Here is a 20,991-nt window from a genome sequence, read left to right as displayed (position 1 = left end):
AGCTGCTGGTGCAATGTTAAATGCGGAGAGCGTATTGCTCTCCGCATTTAGCGAGGTCTTGCGGACCTGATCCGCACTGTCGGATCAGGTCCGCAAGCCCTTTGATAAATGGGCCTGATTGTCTCTACCTCTTGTTTGGAATATGCAGTGTATACTGGAAACATGTGGTACTATGCTGTATTTCTCATTATTATTATGGTTTATTGCTTTGTTTTATATGTATGCCTTGTAACAATCCTCAAATAAAAAATATATATAAAAAAAAAAAAAAAAAAAAAAGTGCATGTGCAATGTTCTAAAGTGTTCAGAATTGTGTATGAAGGTAATTTCACAAAGATGAGTGATTAGAGAGTTCTCTTTTATGAGTGTAATATTCTATATAACCCCCCTAATATAAGAAAGGCAAATAACTAATACAATGACACTTTAGCATTCGATCCCTTACATTACAAGTTTGAAATTAACCTCTTTGGTTCCAAAACAATGGATAAACTTGTAAATAAATGAATAATACATTTGAGCTGGGACATTATGGGTATACTCTGCACGTGTGCATGGTGTGTTATTTATACTGCAAAATTGCTTAGTGTATAATTTTTTAAACTTAATTTATTGTGAAAATGTGTGAGATTTCGTCCTAGAATGAAAATTAACAATGAGGTATATTATTATCTTGCAGAAGAAAGCAGTCACAACTTTTCCTATTAAATATAGTTGGCTTTAAAAAGGTCTCATGCTATAAACCATGTTTTTCAACAATTGTGAGGTTTCCAATTACTGAGTTGCTTGCTTCAGACATGCCGGACTGTAATTTTCTGCTTTCCAGAATTAGATTTAATTGCAGGATGTTCTAATGTAGTGAGGCTTATATTTTCCTATAGAAGCCACATTCTGTATTGTCTGTACATGAAAGCCCTCTTTTTTTAGAACATTTCAGCTGGTGTGAGACATGTTAGATGGAATTTCTCATCAGTAGCAGCAATCCTTTGGCCACTGGGCCCATGGTGCCTTGCTTCTGGGATCCGCACTGAAGTTACCTGTACCTCCCCTCTGCAACATTATTCAACATGTGTGGCACCAAGAAGGGCGCTGAATGTCACTTTCAGAAGGCATCAAAGCTGCTGAGGACTGGGCCAAGACTGATGCAAGTGACAGTACCAGAGTCACCACTGCAGTGACACAACACATGCTGCCCCCAAATGTAAGTGAAGTCCTGCCACTTCTGGGGAGCACTGAAGAGGGGGACAGAAACAGAAGAATGAAGCTGATTACCAAGAACAGATTAAGAATGGAGTGGATGGACTGCTGAAGCCTTGCAAAGCTCACCACCTGGAGCAAAATGGGGAGTATCAGAGCCACACAAGGAAGGACCAGGAGGGGGATGCAGAGAAGAGGGACGAGTAAGTCCACAGAAAGTTGGGAATGGGGAAGTACCAGGAGTTTAAAGGACAGCCCTATTCAACCCCTCATTACCGTACTATTGTCTTCCAGGTGACAACTGAAAAGATAAGGAAATGCATTGTTGATATGGTTGGTGAGGAGGTCCTGTGAACGCAATCAATCTTAAAACGTTTAATCCAAAAGGAAGACGAGGCAGAAGAGATATGACACCACCTAATAACTGAAGGAAAAACACCTCCCTCCACTTTGACAAAGTTGCATTTCCACAAACTCAAACACATACTGATCCTAAAGACATTAATCATTAGGTGTGTTTCAGGCAGGAAGGCCCTACACTAAATTTTTCACTTACAATTGATGACTGCCATATCTTCTTCTAATTATATTTTGGGGCTCACACAAAAGAGTTTGATAAGATTTTCATTTAGAATGTTGCTTAATGATAATCTAGAGTGCTATAATATTGGCATTTCCTCTAACTATATCATTACATTATTCTTATTTTGTGGGAATCCTTATCACTATACAGCATATCTGTAAAAAGCTAACTAGAAGATATAACATGAACATGTATGTAAAAAAAGCAAGATATTTTACCTCACATTTTAAGTGATATGTGAGCAGTTATTTTTCCGCTGCAATTGTTATTGTTATCAGTATAGTGAAAAACAACAACCAAACAGCATCCTCACTGCAGAATTCACACATTGCTTTACTGTGATCTTGTGGGATTTCACTATAACCTTGCAACATTTAATTGTAAACTTTCTTAAACTGAAGAGTGAAATCAAGGGACTGTACCTACACATGCATGATGCACGCTACCTTGCAAGCCCCGGGATAAGCATAATGAATGAAATCCCTATACAATAGAATGTCTGTATCTGTTGAGGACATTTTGAGGTTAAATATCTTCCTTTTTTTCACATAGAGATGTTCATCTGATATTTTCTAGTCAGCTTTTTACAGATATGCTGCATCACATTCAAGCATAAAGATTGTAATTACAGAAATATAAAAAATAGTTTAAACAGTACAAGGTCCAGAACGGAATTTTAAATTAGATACTCTTTGGAAATATCCCGTTTTTTAATTCTAAAGGCACATCCTGTGTTTATTCTGTATTCTGTTTCTGTAGACTGTATCTTTATCCTTATGTGCTAAAAAAATGCATTGCAAAGCATCAAATGGTTTCACTTAACAGACTTCAAAAGAAATCAGGCATACAAAGCCATCTTCCTTTAGAGTCTAGTCTTTTTTCACACCATTTACACTGCCTAGGGTTGATTTACTATGTCAAGTTTCTTGCCTGCAATAAGAAAATTATTTTTCTCCTGTATTGTTCAGGTTAATTTAAAGATCCATATAAGTTACTGAAGATGTGATAATATAGATCTCTATTTAAAGGCAACTGTTGTTTCTTGGTAATTTTATATGGTGCGTTACCCTCCAGTTTTTACCAAATTAACAAAGACAAAACAATCCGTGTTCTTCCACGTCTGTAAGTGTTCTTATGCTTTCTGATCTACGTGAAATACAGTGTAAAATTATTCATTAGGTATAACTCACACTTCAACAGTTGTCAAAGATGAATCCTGAATGCTCAGCAAATGTATAAAATGTAGTTGATTAGATCCTGATATGCTCTTTTATATTTACTGTTTTCTCAGTTAAAGGTGCATGAAAGTTGAAATTAAACTCTCATGATTCATACAAATTCATTAAAAAACAAAAACCTTGTAATATATTTTTTTATCCAGTCTTCCTCTTTCTCTTGGTATCCTTTGCTGAGACTTAAAGGGACTTGAAACATAAATATTTTTTCTTTTTTGATTCCAATACAGCATGTGATATTTAAACAACTTTTCAATATACTTCTATTTTGCTTCATTATCTAGGTATCCCTTGTTGAGAAGCAGTTATGTACTATTGGGAGCTAGCTGAACACATCTGGTGAAAAGAGGCATTTGTGTGCATCCACCAATCAGCGCCACTTGTAATCTAGCCCTTAGTTGGTTAACTTGTGTCCTTGAAATAGCTATTTTATAAGTACAAACAATAAATCTTACATAAATTTACTTTTGTGTTTATATTTTCACAGTTGTTTGATTGTGAGCCTGCATTGTGTGGCTGTTTAGGGACCCAGGTTTTTGGAAGAGACCATAACGAGGTACCTGGGCTTTACCATTTGGCCAGATGCGGTAACTAACTCTTCCATTGTTGCTTTTTATCTTAGTTGAGAGCTTGTGAGTGAGTGCTGGACTTTCTCTGTGTGCTATTTTAATGTATTATTTTTTTGTAATTTTCCCTGTTTGGGTCTTGCACCCAGGCCTGACTGGGGTTAACTGCCTGTGACTCTGGTGACAGTGCAGCTTCCTGAGAGTGCTGTTTTGCACCAAGGGCTGTGCATGTTACAGGGTCATAGGATGTGTACCTGGTCCGGCCTGAGAGTGCTGACCCCTCCCTTGTTTTGTGTATATATATATATATATATATATATATATATATATATATATATATATATATATATAAAATTTATTTATTTTGATTGAATAAGTATTGCAAATGTAAATACTTTAATCTTGTTCATTGTTAATGACAGTATGAGAGGACAAACATAACTAAACCTTTCTGTGTTGGTAGAAATGCCCTTTATAGTCTAGTATCATCCCTTTGACTCCTATGGCATTCTCATCCTAAAAGGTGGCAGATTGAAAATCAGGTAGGCAGCGTCAATCGATACGCAAGCATACCAGTTGAATGTTTCATACATTTTAGATTGTTCGTATAGAGTGTGTAATTACAGCTTATTCACAGTTGAAGCTTTGATAAATTGACCCCATTGACTCTTTAGGCTTCATGTACTAAGCAGTGTGAGCAAGTTAAGAAGCAGACGTCATAGAAATGCTGCTTCTTATCCACTCCACCACCTCAGACGTGGAAGAGATAAATCACTTAGAACTGACAGACCCTGCTCTCACACGATTGGTTGAACTGACAGACCCTGCTCTCACACGATTGGTTGCGTGAGAACAGCAGGCACTGCTGAACAAGGAAATACTTGTATATTGGTAACTATGGGCAGCGGTTGTACACTGTCTGTTGCCCATTCACTGATGGGAACCGTGTCCATCCGTCTTTTAGTAAATCCGTTCAATTCTTATATTAGCTTGGGTGTTATATCAGTATTATTTTTCTTTACTGTATTGCACAGCAAGTTCTTTACTTCATTTGTTTATAAATATAAACATAACCTCTTTTGGAATAATCCATTATATGAAAGCTGACTACAGTTATTGCACGCCTGTGGTTTGTGAAATGCTTTATTTTGTAACCTTATCTTTCAGTATACAATTTCTTTTTCTATATTTCTTCTAATACTCAAGGACTTATTGCAAAACATTGTTCTTTTTCTTGCTATATCAAGTTTTGTTACCCTTTCACATGCCAAATAATATTAATATAGATTTTTGCTGACATGCCTTTTGTTTTTCATTTAAAATGTTAATAAATATATTGTTAAGTGGCCCTCTAAAACCCTGGAAAGTTCAAAAAGGAAAGATATAAAAATGTTGTGCAAGAAATTATTTTAAACGTGTATAAAACCCTTTAAAATCTATCCAAAAGTACACAAAAATCACAAAACTGCCTTTAAAAGTATATATTAAATGCACAATTCAAGCATAGTTCAATCACATTTTCAGAACATTAGAGAAAATATTTTCTCTAGATAGCAGAGAAATCTACAAAAAGACAACTGATGCAGGAGGAAGAACAAACAAAAAGGGAGTTTAGATAAATTATTATAACAAAAAGGGGCAATATAAAAATCTCCGGTCCCAACTAGTCATATGAATTCTTGTTTTTTAAGCAAAATGCAAAAGTTTGAGGTTTTCCATTCAGAAGATTATTAGAACTAATTACCGCAATAGTAGTTATCTGACTTGATATTTTCACTAATTAATAATGAATAATGTCCCTTTAATTAATAAAGTTATTTTACAATATTGGTACTGGCCAAGCCCCTTAACCCTATCACCTACGGATATTCCTCCACAAGCTCTAATAGTAGCTGAATGTCCTGCCAACAGGCTGTCTGGTTGTGTAATGTTATATAGACAACAGCAATGCATGAACCTGGTTTTATGCAACCAACTACTATACGGCTAGATTACGAGTTTTGCGTTATGAGTAAAAAAGCAGCGTTATGGGTTATAACGCTGCTTTTTCACTACCGCTGCTATTACGAGTCTTGTAGGTACAGCTGTCCCGCACACTTTTTTTGCCGTTCCGCAAATTAACTTACGCAATTTTCGTAAAGTCTTTTTTCAATGGGACTTCCATTGCGCCGATATTACAAGCTTTTTTTGGAGGACAAAAAGTGAACGGTACAGCCTATCCCGCAAGATTCGTAACGCATTCTAAAGTCAGTAGTTTTACGTTACAAAGCTGTAGCATAAAACTCATAACTAAAGTGCTAAAAAGTACACTAACACCCATAAACTAACTATTAACCCCTAAACCGAGGCCCTCCCGCATCGCAAACACTAAAATAAAGTAATTAACCCCTAAGCTGCCGCTCCCGGCATCGCCGCCACTATAATAAACATATTAACCCCTTAAACCGCCGCTCTCCTGCTTCGCAAACACTAGTTAAAAATTATTAACCCCTAATCAGCCGCCCCTAACATCGTTGCCACCTACTTACTTTTATTAACCCCTAATATGCCGCCCCCAACGTCGCCGCCACTCTACTAAATTTATTAACCCCTAAACTTAACCCTAAATCTAACCCTAACATCCCCTAACTTAAATATAATTAAAATAAATCTACATAAAACCTACTATTAATAACTAAATGATTCCTATTTAAAACTAAACACATACCTGTAAAATAAACCCTAAGCTAGCTACAATATAACTAATAGTTATTTTGTATCTATCTTAGGGTTTATTTTTATTTTACAGGCAAGTTTGTATTTATTTTAACTAGGTAGAATAGTTAGTAAATAATTATTAACTACAGGTAGCCCTCAGTTTACGCCGGGGTTAGGTTCCAGAAGGAATGGTTGTAAATCAAAACCGTTGTAAATTGAAACCCAGTTTATAATGTAAGTCAATGGGAAGTGAGGGAGATAGGTTCCAGGCCCCTCTCAAAATTGTCATAAGTAACACCTAATACATTATTTTTAAAGCTTTGAAATGAAGACTTTACATGCTAAACAGCATTATAAACCTTATAAAATAATCACAACACAGAATATATAATTAAACTAAGTTAAATGAACAAAAACATTTGCTAAACCGCATTATAAACCTAATACAATAATCACACAACACAGACTTCACTTGCATTTTTCTGCAAACAGTTCTTTCTATGCATTCCAATCTGGACTGATTTATAGACAGGAAGATCTTGTTCCTTTGAAATCTGCTCGATAGCTCAGGTCTGGTTAAACTGATTAATTTCAGCTTGCTTGGCTTTGCTGCAACACAAGCGGACAGCTCCACCTACTGGCTATTTTAATAAATGCACTGCTTCTCAATGCTTTTCAATAGCAGTCACATGACTGGAAAAAAAGGTTGTTATTCTGAAACGGTGTAAATTGAACCGTTGTAAAACGAGGGCTACCTGTATTTACTAACTACCTAGCTAAAATAAATACAAATTTACCTGTAAAATAAAGCCTAACCCGAGTTACACTAACACCTAACCTTACACAACATCTAAATAATTTAAATTAATTAAATACAATTACCTAAATTACAAAAAGCCCCCACTAAATTACACAAAATAAAAAACAAATTATCAGATATTTAAACTAATTACACCTAATCTAATAGCCCTATCAAAGTAAAAAAAGCCCCCCCAAAATAAAAAAACACCCTAGCCTAAACTACCAATAGCCCTTAAAAGGGCCTTTTGCCGGGCATTGCCCCAAAGAAATCAGCTCTTTTACCTGTAAAAAAAAATACAAACAACCCCCCCAACAGTGAAACCCACCACCCACACAACCAACCCCCCAAATAAAATCCTAACTAAAAAAACCTAAGCTCTCCATTGCCCTGAAAAGGGCATTTGTAAGGGCATTGCCCTTAAAAGGGCATTGAGCTCTATTGCTGCCCAAACCCTAATCTAAAACTAAAACCCACCCAATAAACCCTTAAAAAAACCTAACACTAACCTCCGAAGATCCACTTATAGTTTTGAAGAGCCGACATCCATCCTCAGTGAAGCCGGGAGAAGTCCTCAGCGAAGCGGCAAGAAGTCCTCAACGAAGCTGGGAGAAGTCTTCATCCAAGCCGGCAGAAGTGGTCCTCCAGATGGGCAGTTGTCTTCATCCATACGGCATCTTCTAACTTCATTCATCTGGCACGGAGCGGCTCCATCTTCAAGACATCCGGCACTGAGCATCCTCTTCTTACGACGGCTAACGATGAATGAAGGTTCCTTTAAGTGACATCATCCAAGATGGTGTCCCTTGAATTATATCAGCCAATCGGAATTCAAGGGACACCATCTTAAATGCAAGCTCAATCCTATTGACTGATTGGATCAGCCAATAGAATTGAAGCTCAATCCTATTGGCTGATTGCATTAGCCAATAGGATTTTTTCACCTTTAATTCCGATTGGGTGATAGAATTATATCAGCCAATGGAAATTCAAGGGACGCCATCTTGGATGACGTCACTTAAAGGAACCTTTATTCATCGTTAGCCATCGTAAGAAGAGGATGCTCCGCGCTGGATGTCTTGAAGATGGACCCGCTCCGTGCCGGATGGATGAAGATAGAAGATGCCGTCTGGATGAAGACTTCTGCCCGTCTGGAGGACCACTTCTGCCGGCTTGGATTAAGACTTCTCCTGGCTTCCTTGAGGACTTCTTGCCACTTCGCTGAGGACTTCTCCCGGCTTCGTTGAGGATGGATGTTGGCTTTTCAAAACTGTAAGTGGATCTTCGGGGGTTAGTGTTAAGTTTTTTTAAGCATTTATTGGGTGGGTTTTAGTTTTAGATTAGGGTTTGGGCAGCAATAGAGCAAAATGCCCTTTCAAGGGCAATGCCCATACAAATGCCCTTTTCAGGGCAATGGGGAGCTTAGTTTTTTTAGTTAGGATTTTATTTGGGGGGTTGGTTGTGTGGGTAGTGGGTTTTACTGTTGGGGGGTTTGTTTGTACTTTTTTTTACAGGTAAAAGAGCTGATTTCTTTGGGGCAATGCCCCGCAAAAGGCTCTTTTAAGGGCTATTGATAGTTTAGTTTAGGCTAGGGTGTTTTTTTTTATTTTGGGGGGCTTTTTTATTTTGATAGGGCTATTAGATTAGGTGTAATTAGTTTAAATATCTGATAATTTGTTTTTTATTTTGTGTAATTTAGTGTTTTATGTTTTTTTTTAATTTAGGTAATTGTATTTAATTTATTTCATTGTTGTGTAATGTTAGGTGTTAGTGTAAGACAGGTTAGGTTTTATTTTACAGGTAAATTTGTATTTATTTTAGCTAGGTAGTTAGTAAATAGTTAATAACTATTTAGTAACTATTCTACCTAGTTATATTAAATTCAAACTTGCCTGTAAAATAAAAATAAACCCTAAGATAGATACAATGTAACTATTAGTTATATTGTAGTTAGCTTAGGGTTTATTTTATAGGTAATTATTTAGTTTTAAGTAGGAATTATTAAGGTAATAATTGTAAGTTTTATTTAGATTTATTTTAATTATATTTAAGTTAGGGGGTGTTAGGGTTAGTGTTAGACTTAGGTTTAGGGGTTAATAAATTTAGTATAGTGGCGGCGACGTTGAGGGCGGCAGATTAGGGGTTAATAAATGTAGGTAGGTGGCGGCGATGTTAGGGATGGCAGATTAGGGGTTAATAATATTTAAGTAGTGTTTGTGATGCGGGAGTGCGGCGGTTTAGGGGTTAATATGTTTATTATAGTGGTGGCGACATTGGGGGCGGCAGATTAGGGGTTAATAAGTGTAGGTAGGTTGCAGCGACATTGGGGGAGGGAGATTAGGGGTTAACAAATATAATGTCGGTATCGGCGATGTTGGGGGCAGCAGATTAGGGGTTAATAAGTATAAGATTAGGGGTGTTTAGACTCGGGGTTCATGTTAGGGTGTTAGGTGTACACATACATTTAGTTTCCCCATAGGAATCAATAGGGCTGCGTTACGGAGCTTTACGCTGCTTTTTTTTGCTTTTTTTCTGCTGGCTCTTTCCATTGATGTCTATGGGGAAATTGTGCACAAGCACGTAAAACCAACTCACTGCTGACTTAAGAAGCGCTGGTATTGGAGTGCGGTGTGGAGCACAATTTTGCTCTACGCTCACTTCTTGCATTTTAACGCCGGGTTTATGAAAACCTGTAATACCAGCGCTGTAGGTAAGTGAGCGGTGACAAGAACCCAAAACTCATAATCTAGCCGATAGTTCTTCATTATTAATGATGGATATCTAAGAAAAATACACATGCTACGCCCTGCACTGGTCCATCCTGTAATCCACAGTATGGCTGCAATTATGTTTTGTAAAACATTTAGCAGTTGATGATAATCATTTGATTTTTAAAGCTTGCTAATGGGTCCTTTTTAATGTCTATACCTTTACAATCATATATCTTGATTGTTTATCAGCAGCACTTTTTTTGTTATTGGTTTGTTTGAAAATGTCCCTCTCAATCTAAATTTTCACAAATGAGTGACACTTTTTGATAAGACCAAAACAACACTTTTCAAATTACAAGTAACACAAAAACTTTAAAGGGACATTAAACACTTTGAGATGGTAATATAAAAGGATAAATCGTATATATAAAAAACACTGCAGTATACTTTCATTATTTATTTTGTCCTCTTCTCCTGTAATTCCATTCGGAAATTGTGAGTGTTTGGGTTCCTGTTAGAAATGGAAGTGCAAAACTCTGTTATATTCCACACAGTCATTAGCTGCACACTCTAGTGACCTATTTATAACTGTCTCTAATCGGCCACAGCAGAGAAGTTACAACATGGCAGCTCCCATTGTTTTATAGACTTATGGGTCAATTTATTAAGGTGCAGATGGACATGATACGCTGTATCATATCAAGTCCACCGCACATCAATAAATGGCGACAGCATACGCTGTATCATATCAAGTCCACCGCACATCAATAAATGGCGACAGCATACGCTGTTGGCATTTTTCATTGCATCAGCAGTTCTGGTGAACTGCTGGTGCAATCCCGGCCCCCTGCAGATTCGCGGCCAATCGGCCACTAGCAGCGGGAGTCAATCAACCCGGGGGTGTCAATCACAACACCTCAGAGGGGGCAGACGAGTTCCGCTTCAGGCTGACCTGAAGCGGAGTGGGTTGGAAGCAGCGTCCGCTGCTTCATAAATCGACCCCTAAAACTTTACACTTATTTTGTCAATATTTAAACAGCTAATGAAACTTTAACAAATACATCTACATGTTATTCTTAGACTAATATTTTGTTTTGAATTCATCACTCTATCTTGCATTTATGTATTTAGGGCTAGATTACAAGTGGCGCAGTATATTTCTTTTTCACAATTTACAAAAACTCCTCTGGAGTTAAGCTTTTTGTGCTAGTCGTGTTGCGTTTGTATTACAAGTTAAAAAAAAAACTTTTTTTTTTTGCACTAGCAGTAACCCAAATCGCACTTAAAGTCGAAAATCGCGATTGCATTTTCGCATCCCCTGTAGAAGTCAATGGAGAAAAACAAAAAACACACTCTCGCACAAACACTATAGCATTTTTGCATTTGCGCTAACCCAACATGAAAATATGAATATTTCATATTCCAATGTACTTAAAGGGACAGTAAACTTAAAAAAATAATGTTATATAATTGTGCACATAGTCCAGAATGATATAACATTATCTTAGCGGCAGCTTTCAAAATCAAAAGCTTTGAGAGATTTTTGCTATCAAACTTGCACTTACCTGGTCTCCTCTCCAGGCTCTTCTGATCGGGGCTTGGTTTTCAAAAGCGCTTCACGGCCACGCTGTCTTATCACAGCCGCCCGATCACACCATTGAACTGAATGTAGCTCGCTCCTGCTATCAGACCAGAGTGGGAATGAGCTACATTAAGTTTAATGGCGAAATCAGGCACGCTGTGATTAGACCGAGCGCCTGTGAAGCACTTTTGAAAACCAAGACCCGATCAGAAGAGCCTGGGGAGGAGACCAGGTAAGTGCAAGTTTGATAGCAAAAATCTCTCAGAGCTTTTGATTTTTAAAGCTGCCGCTAAGATAATGTTATATAATAGTGCAGAATTATATAACATTATTTTTAAGTTTACTGTCCCTAAAGTTTAACATAACGGAATATGTTCTATTTATTCATAATTAAATATTTCTACATGTATCTGATGTTTTTTTAAACAAATATTTATTCATACCTATAGATATATACATGATTATGTATAGGTATAATATATATGTGAATATCTATTTTAAAATACATAGAACATATTCTGCTATGTGCAGAACACTGGAATGTGAAATATTTACAGTAAATGCATAATTAAACATATCTATATACATACAAATACATATTTAGCAATGTATCTGTTTGTATCTCTGTTAAAGTGCTTTTTCATTATCTAACACCCGAGATCTCATATCTTTGAGCCCTTATAACTTTTTTGTGCAAATATTATTTTTGAATGTTTTTTATTAGATGGTGTTAAATCAGTGTAACTGTACTCTATTGTGTTTTTTTTATGCTTTTGGGACACTTTTTTGTTTCGGAAAAACAGTTAACCACAGCTCTTGGATCACGGTAAGGATTGAAGCGTAAACTTGTTATATCAGTGCAATTAAAAGTGCTCACAAAAATGATGATATCGCCAGCGCAAAACCGTTTGCACTCCACTTGTTATCTAGCCCTTAATGTTTAATGTCCCTTTAAGAATGGAAGACTGGTGCTGTGCATGGCTATTACCCAGCACCACATTGTATGATGATAGGAAGCAACATCTCTAAACACATATAAATGCTCCCGGCTTGATGATATTAAAGCATTGTTAAAAAGCACTTTTATACTAAAAAAATTTAATAAAATCAGTAACCCAACAAACACATATGCCCATTAAACCTAGAATACACCTGTTCTAATCCCTTAAAGGGACACTGAACCCAATTTTTTTCTTTCGTGATTCAGACAGAGCATGCAATTTAAAGCAACTTTCTTCTGTTATGTGTGATCAGTCCACGGGTCATCATTACTTCTGGGATATAACTCCTCCCCAACAGGAAATGCAAGAGGATTCACCCAGCAGAGCTGCATATAGCTCCTCCCCTCTACGTCAGTCCCAGTCATTCTCTTGCACCCAACGACTAGATAGGATGTGTGAGAGGACTATGGTGATTATACTTAGTTTTTATGACTTCAATCAAAAGTTTGTTATTTTAAAATAGCACCGGAGCGTGTTATTACTTCTCTGGCAGAGTTTGAGGAAGAATCTGACAGAGATTTTTTACTATGATTTTAACCGGAGTCGTTAAGATCATATTGCTGTTCTCGACCATCTGAGGGAGGTAAAGGCTTCAGATCAGGGGACAGCGGGCAGATGAATCTGCATTGAGGTATGTGGCAGTTTTTATTTTCTGAATGGAATTGATGAGAAAAGCCTGCCATGCCGTTAAAATGACATGTATGTATACACTTCAGTATTCTGGGGATGGTATTTCACCGGAACTACTGTGTTAAAGGTCACTAATCCTTTTAATAACTATTCTCATGTTAAACGTTTTTGCTGGAATGTAGAATCGTTTACATTGCTGAGGTACTGTGTGAATAAATATTTGGGCATTATTTTCCACTTGGCAGTTTTTTGCTTTAATTGTGACAGTTTCGTTTCTCTTCACTGCTGTGTGGGAGAGGGAGGGGCCGTTTTTGGCGCTCTTTGCTACGCATCAAAAAATTCCAGTCAGCTACTTTTATATTTCCTGCATGATCCGGTTCATCTCTGACAGATCTCAGGGGTCTTCAAACTTCTTTGAAGGGAGGTAAATTCTCTCAGCAGAGCTGTGAGAATTCTTATAGTGACTGTGAATAAAAAACGTTGTTTTGTTTTCTTATGTACAAATTTATTTAGTGTTGTTTTTTACTAATGGGAACAAACCTTTGCTAAAAGTTGTGTTGTTTTAAAGTTTGATGCTATAACTGTTTTTCAGTTCATTATTTCAACTGTCATTTAATCGTTAGTACCTCTTTGAGGCACAGTGCGTTTTTTTGCTAAAAAAGATTATAACCAAGTTGTAAGTTTTTTTGCTAGTGTGTTAAACATGTCTGACTCAGAGGAAGATATCTGTGTCATTTGTTCCAATGCCAAGGTGGAGCCCAATAGAAATTTATGTACTAACTGTATTGATGCTACTTTAAATAAAAGTCAATCTGTACAATGTGAACAAATTTCACCAAACAGCGAGGGGAGAGTTATGCCGACTAACTCGCCTCACGCGACAGTACCTGCATCTCCCGCCCGGGAGGTGCGTGATATTTTGGCGCCTAGTACATCTGGGCGGCCATTACAGATAACATTACAAGATATGGCTACTGTTATGACTGAAGTTTTGTCTAAATTACCAGAACTAAGAGGCAAGCGTGATCACTCTGGGGTGAGAACAGAGTGCGCTGACAATGCTAGGGCCATGTCTGATACTGCGTCACAGCTCGCAGAGCATGAGGACGGAGAGCTTCATTCTGTGGGTGACGGTTCTGATCCAAACAGATTGGACTCAGATATTTCAAATTTTAAATTTAAATTGGAGAACCTCCGTGTACTACTAGGGGAGGTCTTAGCAGCTCTCAACGATTGTAACACCGTTGCAATACCAGAGAAACTGTGTAGGTTGGATAAATACTTTGCGGTACCGGCGAGTACTGACGTTTTTCCTATACCTAAGAGACTAACTGAAATTGTTACTAAGGAGTGGGATAGACCCGGTGTGCCGTTCTCACCCCCTCCAATATTTAGAAAGATGTTTCCAATAGACGCCACCACTCGGGACTTATGGCAAACGGTCCCCAAGGTGGAGGGAGCAGTTTCTACTTTAGCTAAGCGTACCACTATCCCGGTGGAGGATAGCTGTGCTTTCTCAGATCCAATGGATAAAAAATTAGAGGGTTACCTTAAGAAAATGTTTGTTCAACAAGGTTTTATATTACAACCCCTTGCATGTATCGCGCCGATTACGGCTGCGGCAGCATTTTGGATTGAGTCGCTTGAAGAGAACCTTAGTTCCTCTACGCTAGACGACATTACGGACAGGCTTAGAGTCCTTAAACTAGCTAATTCTTTCATTTCGGAGGCCGTAGTACATTTAACCAAACTTACGGCTAAGAACTCAGGATTCGCCATACAGGCACGCAGGGCACTGTGGCTAAAATCCTGGTCAGCTGATGTTACTTCTAAGTCCAAATTACTTAATATACCTTTCAAGGGGCAGTCCTTATTCGGGCCCGGTTTGAAAGAAATTATCGCTGACATTACGGGAGGTAAGGGCCACGCCCTACCTCAAGACAAGGCCAAAGCTAAGGCTAGACAGTCTAATTTTCGTCCCTTTCGGAATTTCAAAACAGGAGCAGCATCAACCTCCACTGCACCAAAACAGGAAGGAGCTGTTGCTCGTTACAGGCAAGGCTGGAAGCCTAACCAGTCCTGGAACAAAAGCAAGCAGGCCAGGAAACCTGCTGCTGCCCCAAAGACAGCATGAACCGAGAGCCCCCGATCCGGGACCGGATCTAGTAGGGGGCAGACTCTCTCTCTTCGCCCAGGCCTGGGCAAGAGATGTTCAGGATCCCTGGGCACTAGAGATCATATCTCAGGGATACCTTCTAGACTTCAAATTATCTCCCCCAAGAGGGAGATTTCATCTGTCAAGGTTGTCAACAAACCAGATAAAGAAAGAAGCGTTTCTACGCTGCGTACAAGATCTGTTAACAATGGGAGTGATCCATCCGGTTCCGTGGTCGGAACAAGGACAAGGGTTCTACTCAAACCTGTTTGTGGTTCCCAAAAAAGAGGGAACTTTCAGGCCAATCTTAGATTTAAAGACTCTAAACAAATTCCTAAGAGTTCCATCGTTCAAAATGGAAACTATTCGGACAATCTTACCCATGATCCAAGAGGGTCAGTACATGACCACAGTGGATTTAAAGGATGCTTACCTTCACATACCGATCCACAAAGATCATCACCGGTATCTAAGGTTTGCCTTCTTAGACAGGCACTACCAGTTTGTAGCTCTTCCATTCGGATTGGCTACGGCTCCAAGAATCTTCACAAAGGTTCTGGGTGCCCTTCTAGCGGTACTAAGACCGCGAGGGATTTCGGTAGCTCCGTACCTAGACGACATTCTAATACAAGCTTCAAGCTTTCAAACTGCCAAGTCTCATACAGAGTTAGTTCTGGCATTTCTAAGGTCGCATGGATGGAAAGTGAACGAAAAGAAGAGTTCTCTCTTTCCTCTCACAAGAGTTCCATCCTTGGGGACTCTTATAGATTCTGTAGAAATGAAGATTTACCTGACAGAAGACAGGTTAACAAAACTTCAAAATGCATGCCGCGTCCTTCATTCCATTCAACACCCGTCAGTAGCTCAATGCATGGAGGTGATCGGCTTAATGGTAGCGGCAATGGACATAGTACCTTTTGCACGCCTACACCTCAGACCGCTGCAATTATGCATGCTAAGTCAGTGGAATGGGAATTACTCAGATTTGTCCCCTACTCTGAATCTGAATCAAGAGACCAGAAATTCTCTTCTATGGTGGCTTTATCGGCCACACCTGTCCAGGGGGATGCCATTCAGCAGGCCAGACTGGACAATTGTAACAACAGACGCCAGCCTACTAGGTTGGGGCGCTGTCTGGAATTCTCTGAAGGCTCAGGGACTATGGAATCAGGAGGAGAGTCTCCTACCAATAAACATTCTGGAATTGAGAGCAGTTCTCAATGCCCTTCTGGCTTGGCCCCAGTTAACAACTCGGGGGTTCATCAGGTTTCAGTCGGACAACATCACGACTGTAGCTTACATCAACCATCAGGGAGGGACAAGAAGCTCCCTAGCAATGATGGAAGTATCAAAGATAATTCGCTGGGCAGAGTCTCACTCTTGCCACCTGTCAGCAATCCACATCCCGGGAGTGGAGAACTGGGAGGCGGATTTCTTGAGTCGCCAGACTTTTCATCCGGGGGAGTGGGAACTTCATCCGGAGGTCTTTGCCCAAATACTTCGACGTTGGGGCAAACCAGAGATAGATCTCATGGCGTCTCGCCAGAACGCCAAACTTCCTCGCTACGGGTCCAGATCCAGGGATCCGGGAGCAGTTCTGATAGATGCTTTGACAGCACCTTGGAACGTCAGGATGGCTTATGTGTTTCCACCCTTCCCGCTGCTTCCTCGATTGATTGCCAAAATCAAACAGGAGAGAGCATCAGTAATTCTAATAGCACCTGCTTGGCCACGCAGGACTTGGTATGCAGATCTAGTGGACATGTCATCCTGTCCGCCTTGGTCTCTACCTCTAAGACAGGACCTTCTGATACAGGGTCCATTCAAACATCAAAATCTAACTTCTCTGAAGCTGACTGCTTGGAAATTGAACGCTTGATTTTATCAAAACGTGGTTTTTCTGAGTCGGTTATTGATACCCTGATTCAGGCTAGGAAGCCTGTTACCAGAAGGATTTACCATAAAATATGGCGGAAATACCTATACTGGTGCGAATCCAAAGGTTACTCCTGGAGTAAGGTTAGGATCGCTAGGATATTGTCTTTTCTACAAGAAGGTTTAGAAAAGGGTTTATCAGCTAGTTCATTAAAGGGACAGATTTCAGCTCTGTCCATCTTGTTACACAGACGTCTGTCAGAAAATCCAGACGTCCAGTCCTTTTGTCAGGCTTTAGCTAGGATCAAGCCTGTGTTTAAAGCTGTTGCTCCACCATGGAGTTTAAACTTAGTTCTTAACGTTTTACAGGGTGTTCCGTTTGAACCCCTTCATTCCATTGATATAAAAATGTTATCTTGGAAAGTTCTGTTTTTAATGGCTATTTCCTCGGCTCGAAGAGTCTCTGAGTTATCAGCCTTACATTGTGATCCCCTTATCTGATTTTTCACTCAGACAAGGTAGTTCTGCGTACTAAACCTGGGTTCTTACCTAAGGTAGTCACCACCAGGAACATCAATCAAGAGATTGTTGTCCCATCCTTGTGTCCAAATCCTTCTTCAAAGAAGGAACGTCTTTTACACAATCTGGATGTAGTTCGTGCCCTCAAGTTCTACTTGCAGACAACTAAAGATTTTCGCCAAACTTCTTCCTTGTTTGTCGTTTACTCTGGACAGAGGAGAGGTCAAAAAGCTTCTGCTACCTCTCTCTCTTTTTGGCTTCGTAGCATAATACGTTTAGCCTATGAGACTGCTGGACAGCAGCCTCCTGAAAGAATTACAGCTCACTCCACTAGAGCTGTGGCTTCCACTTGGGCCTTTAAGAATGAGGCCTCTGTTGAACAGATTTGCAAGGCTGCAACTTGGTCTTCGCTTCATACTTTTTCCAAATTTTACAAATTTGACACTTTTGCTTCTTCGGAGGCTATTTTTGGGAGAAAGGTTCTTCAGGCAGTGGTTCCTTCTGTATAATGAGCCTGCCTATCCCTCCCGTCATCCGTGTACTTTTGCTTTGGTATTGGTATCCCAGAAGTAATGATGACCCGTGGACTGATCACACATAACAGAAGAAAACATAATTTATGCTTACCTGATAAATTCCTTTCTTCTGTTGTGTGATCAGTCCACGGCCCGCCCTGTTTTAAGGCAGGTAAATATCTTTTAAATTATACTCCAGTCACCACTTCACCCTTGGTTACTCCTTTCTCGTTGATTCTTGGTCGAATGACTGGGACTGACGTAGAGGGGAGGAGCTATATGCAGCTCTGCTGGGTGAATCCTCTTGCATTTCCTGTTGGGGAGGAGTTATATCCCAGAAGTAATGATGACCCGTGGACTGATCACACAACAGAAGAAAGGAATTTATCAGGTAAGCATAAATTATGTTTTCTAATTTACTCCTGTTATCATTTTTTCTTCATTCTCTTGCTATCTTTATTTGAAAAACAAGGCATCTAAGCTTTGTTTTTGGTCTAGAACTGTGGACAGCACTTTTTTATTGGTGGATGAATTTATCTACCAATCAGCAAGAACAACCCAGGTTGTTCACTAAAAATGGGCCGGCCTCTAAACTTCCATTCTTGCATTTCAAATAAAGATACCAAGAGAATGAAAAAAAATTGATAATAGGAGTAAATTAGAAAGTTGCTTAAAATTTTTAATGCTCTATCTGATCATGAATGAAAAAATTTGGGTTCAGTGTCCCTTTAAAGATATATACACATTTCTCTATGTTTTTGAAGCACAACAGGCACCTATTACCATGACTACACACTATTAAAAGGGATCAATAATCCTGTGATATAATTACGAAACCCGCAATATATCCATTTTGCTTATTGTTTCTCGTGAGCTTTTGTTTTTATTTAGAAATTGTGAGATTACCAAGGTAAAATAACAGTTTTACTATTTTTGGTTATTACAATACCATAGACGAAGGGCCAGATTACGAGTGGAGTGCAAACGTTTGCGCCCAAGCGATAAGGGGTATATCACGAGGGTTTGTGCTCATCGTGCTTATTGCTTGTATTACGAGTATTTGCGATCATGTGAGCACAATCACGATTTACACTAGAATGGTTACCGTGACTTCAGAGCTCTGGTTAACTGTTATGCAAAACATAAAAGTGTCAGAAAACACATAAAAAATACATTACAAAACTATAGTTACACTCATAATAACACCATCTATTAAAAAATATTAAAGAAAAAATATTCCATGCACAAAAGTTATTACGTACGGAGCCCCAGAGATGTACATGATCCATTTATACAGTACACCTGGGAGGTTTTTTGTAACAATGTATAGTTTTGCTTATTTTTTAATAACATTGTGCTGGTTTTCTGACTCCTACCCAAGCCCTAAAGTGTATACATGCATTGATAGACCAATGCTGACTCCTCTTTGTCTAATCTGTCTTTTCATAAGCAGGGAAGGGTGTAGGAGGGGGGGGGGGGGGGTGTATATGCACCCAGCCCTTTTCACTGGGTGTTCCAGCTAATTTAATCAACAGTGCTAAATTTGGAGCGTCTAAGTAAGTTTTTAAAAGGTTTTATACTGGATTTTTAGATCAGTATCTGTGCATATTCTTCTTTATAGTAGTGTCAATTACATGCAGTTATATGAAAATTGGTCTATACTGTCGCTTTAAACATGAATTCTCCCCCTTACAGCCTGCTCCTCCCCTAGCTAGTCATGTTTTGATGACCTATCCACAAGAGGAGGAGCCCACAAACTACTAGTACTTTCAGTTCAGTATTAGTAGAGATGGGAAGTCTGATTCATTTTGAGGAATAGTTTAATTTCAGACGATTCGTTTAACTGAACCAGTTCATGAACCAATTAATCAGTTCACCTGTTGGGCATGTGATGCATGAGGGACGAGCTGCAGATTCTCCTATTACAGATGCTCCACTAATCCGATTCCTGACTCCTGAATCACTGTCCGACTCGTCCTGACACACAGTGCAGCGTTACATCTATTTCTTACCCATATCATATGGATAACCAGTCTTTTGTTGTATATGAAAAACCAAGGCAAATACATACAAAATGGTGTTCAGAACAGAGTATGCTGCATATATTGTGTGGGTTCCAACACAGTGCATAGAACAGAGTATACTGCGTTTTGTACTGTTGTATTTGCCTAATAGTTCTATATCTTACAAAATACTTTTTATCCATGATTATACACAAGGAAGTGATACCAGCTTTATTTACCTAATAGTTATTATAATACATTTACATTAACACAATAACTATTATCTATGGAGCCCCAGAGGTGTCACACAAGATTATTTTTATAAATCGTGAGCACATTTTGTTAAATTGTGTGCACGATTAAGCTATATCGTGCCCACGATTTAGTTAAATCGTGCTCACGATTTAGCTAAATGGTGCGCACGATTTATTATATTGTGCGCACAATTAAGCTATATCGTGCGCACAATTTAGTTAACTCGTACTCAAGATTTATAATTAATTATAATCATGCTATTCCACCTTAAAAGGACATTGCAGTCAAAATTTAAATGCACATAGATGAATTACATCTTTGAATAGAAACATATTTGCAATATACATGCATTTGCAAAAATGCTTCTAGTAAAAGTTATTACTGTTTAAGTGTTAACATTTTTATCTGCATGTGCATGTGAACCATAGCTATATACTCTCAGTACACCAGCATTTTAAATACTGCAGCTACTCAGATCGCATACGCTGTATCATATCAAGTCCACCGCACATCAATAAATGGCGACAGCATACGCTGTTGGCATTTTTCATTGCATCAGCAGTTCTGGTGAACTGCTGGTGCAATCCCGGCCCCCTGCAGATTCGCGGCCAATCGGCCACTAGCAGCGGGAGTCAATCAACCCGGGGGTGTCAATCACAACACCTCAG

This window comes from Bombina bombina, chromosome 3, assembly GCF_027579735.1.
Source record: "Bombina bombina isolate aBomBom1 chromosome 3, aBomBom1.pri, whole genome shotgun sequence".
Taxonomy (NCBI): domain Eukaryota; kingdom Metazoa; phylum Chordata; class Amphibia; order Anura; family Bombinatoridae; genus Bombina; species Bombina bombina.
Note: the sequence above shows the minus strand (reverse complement) of the source record.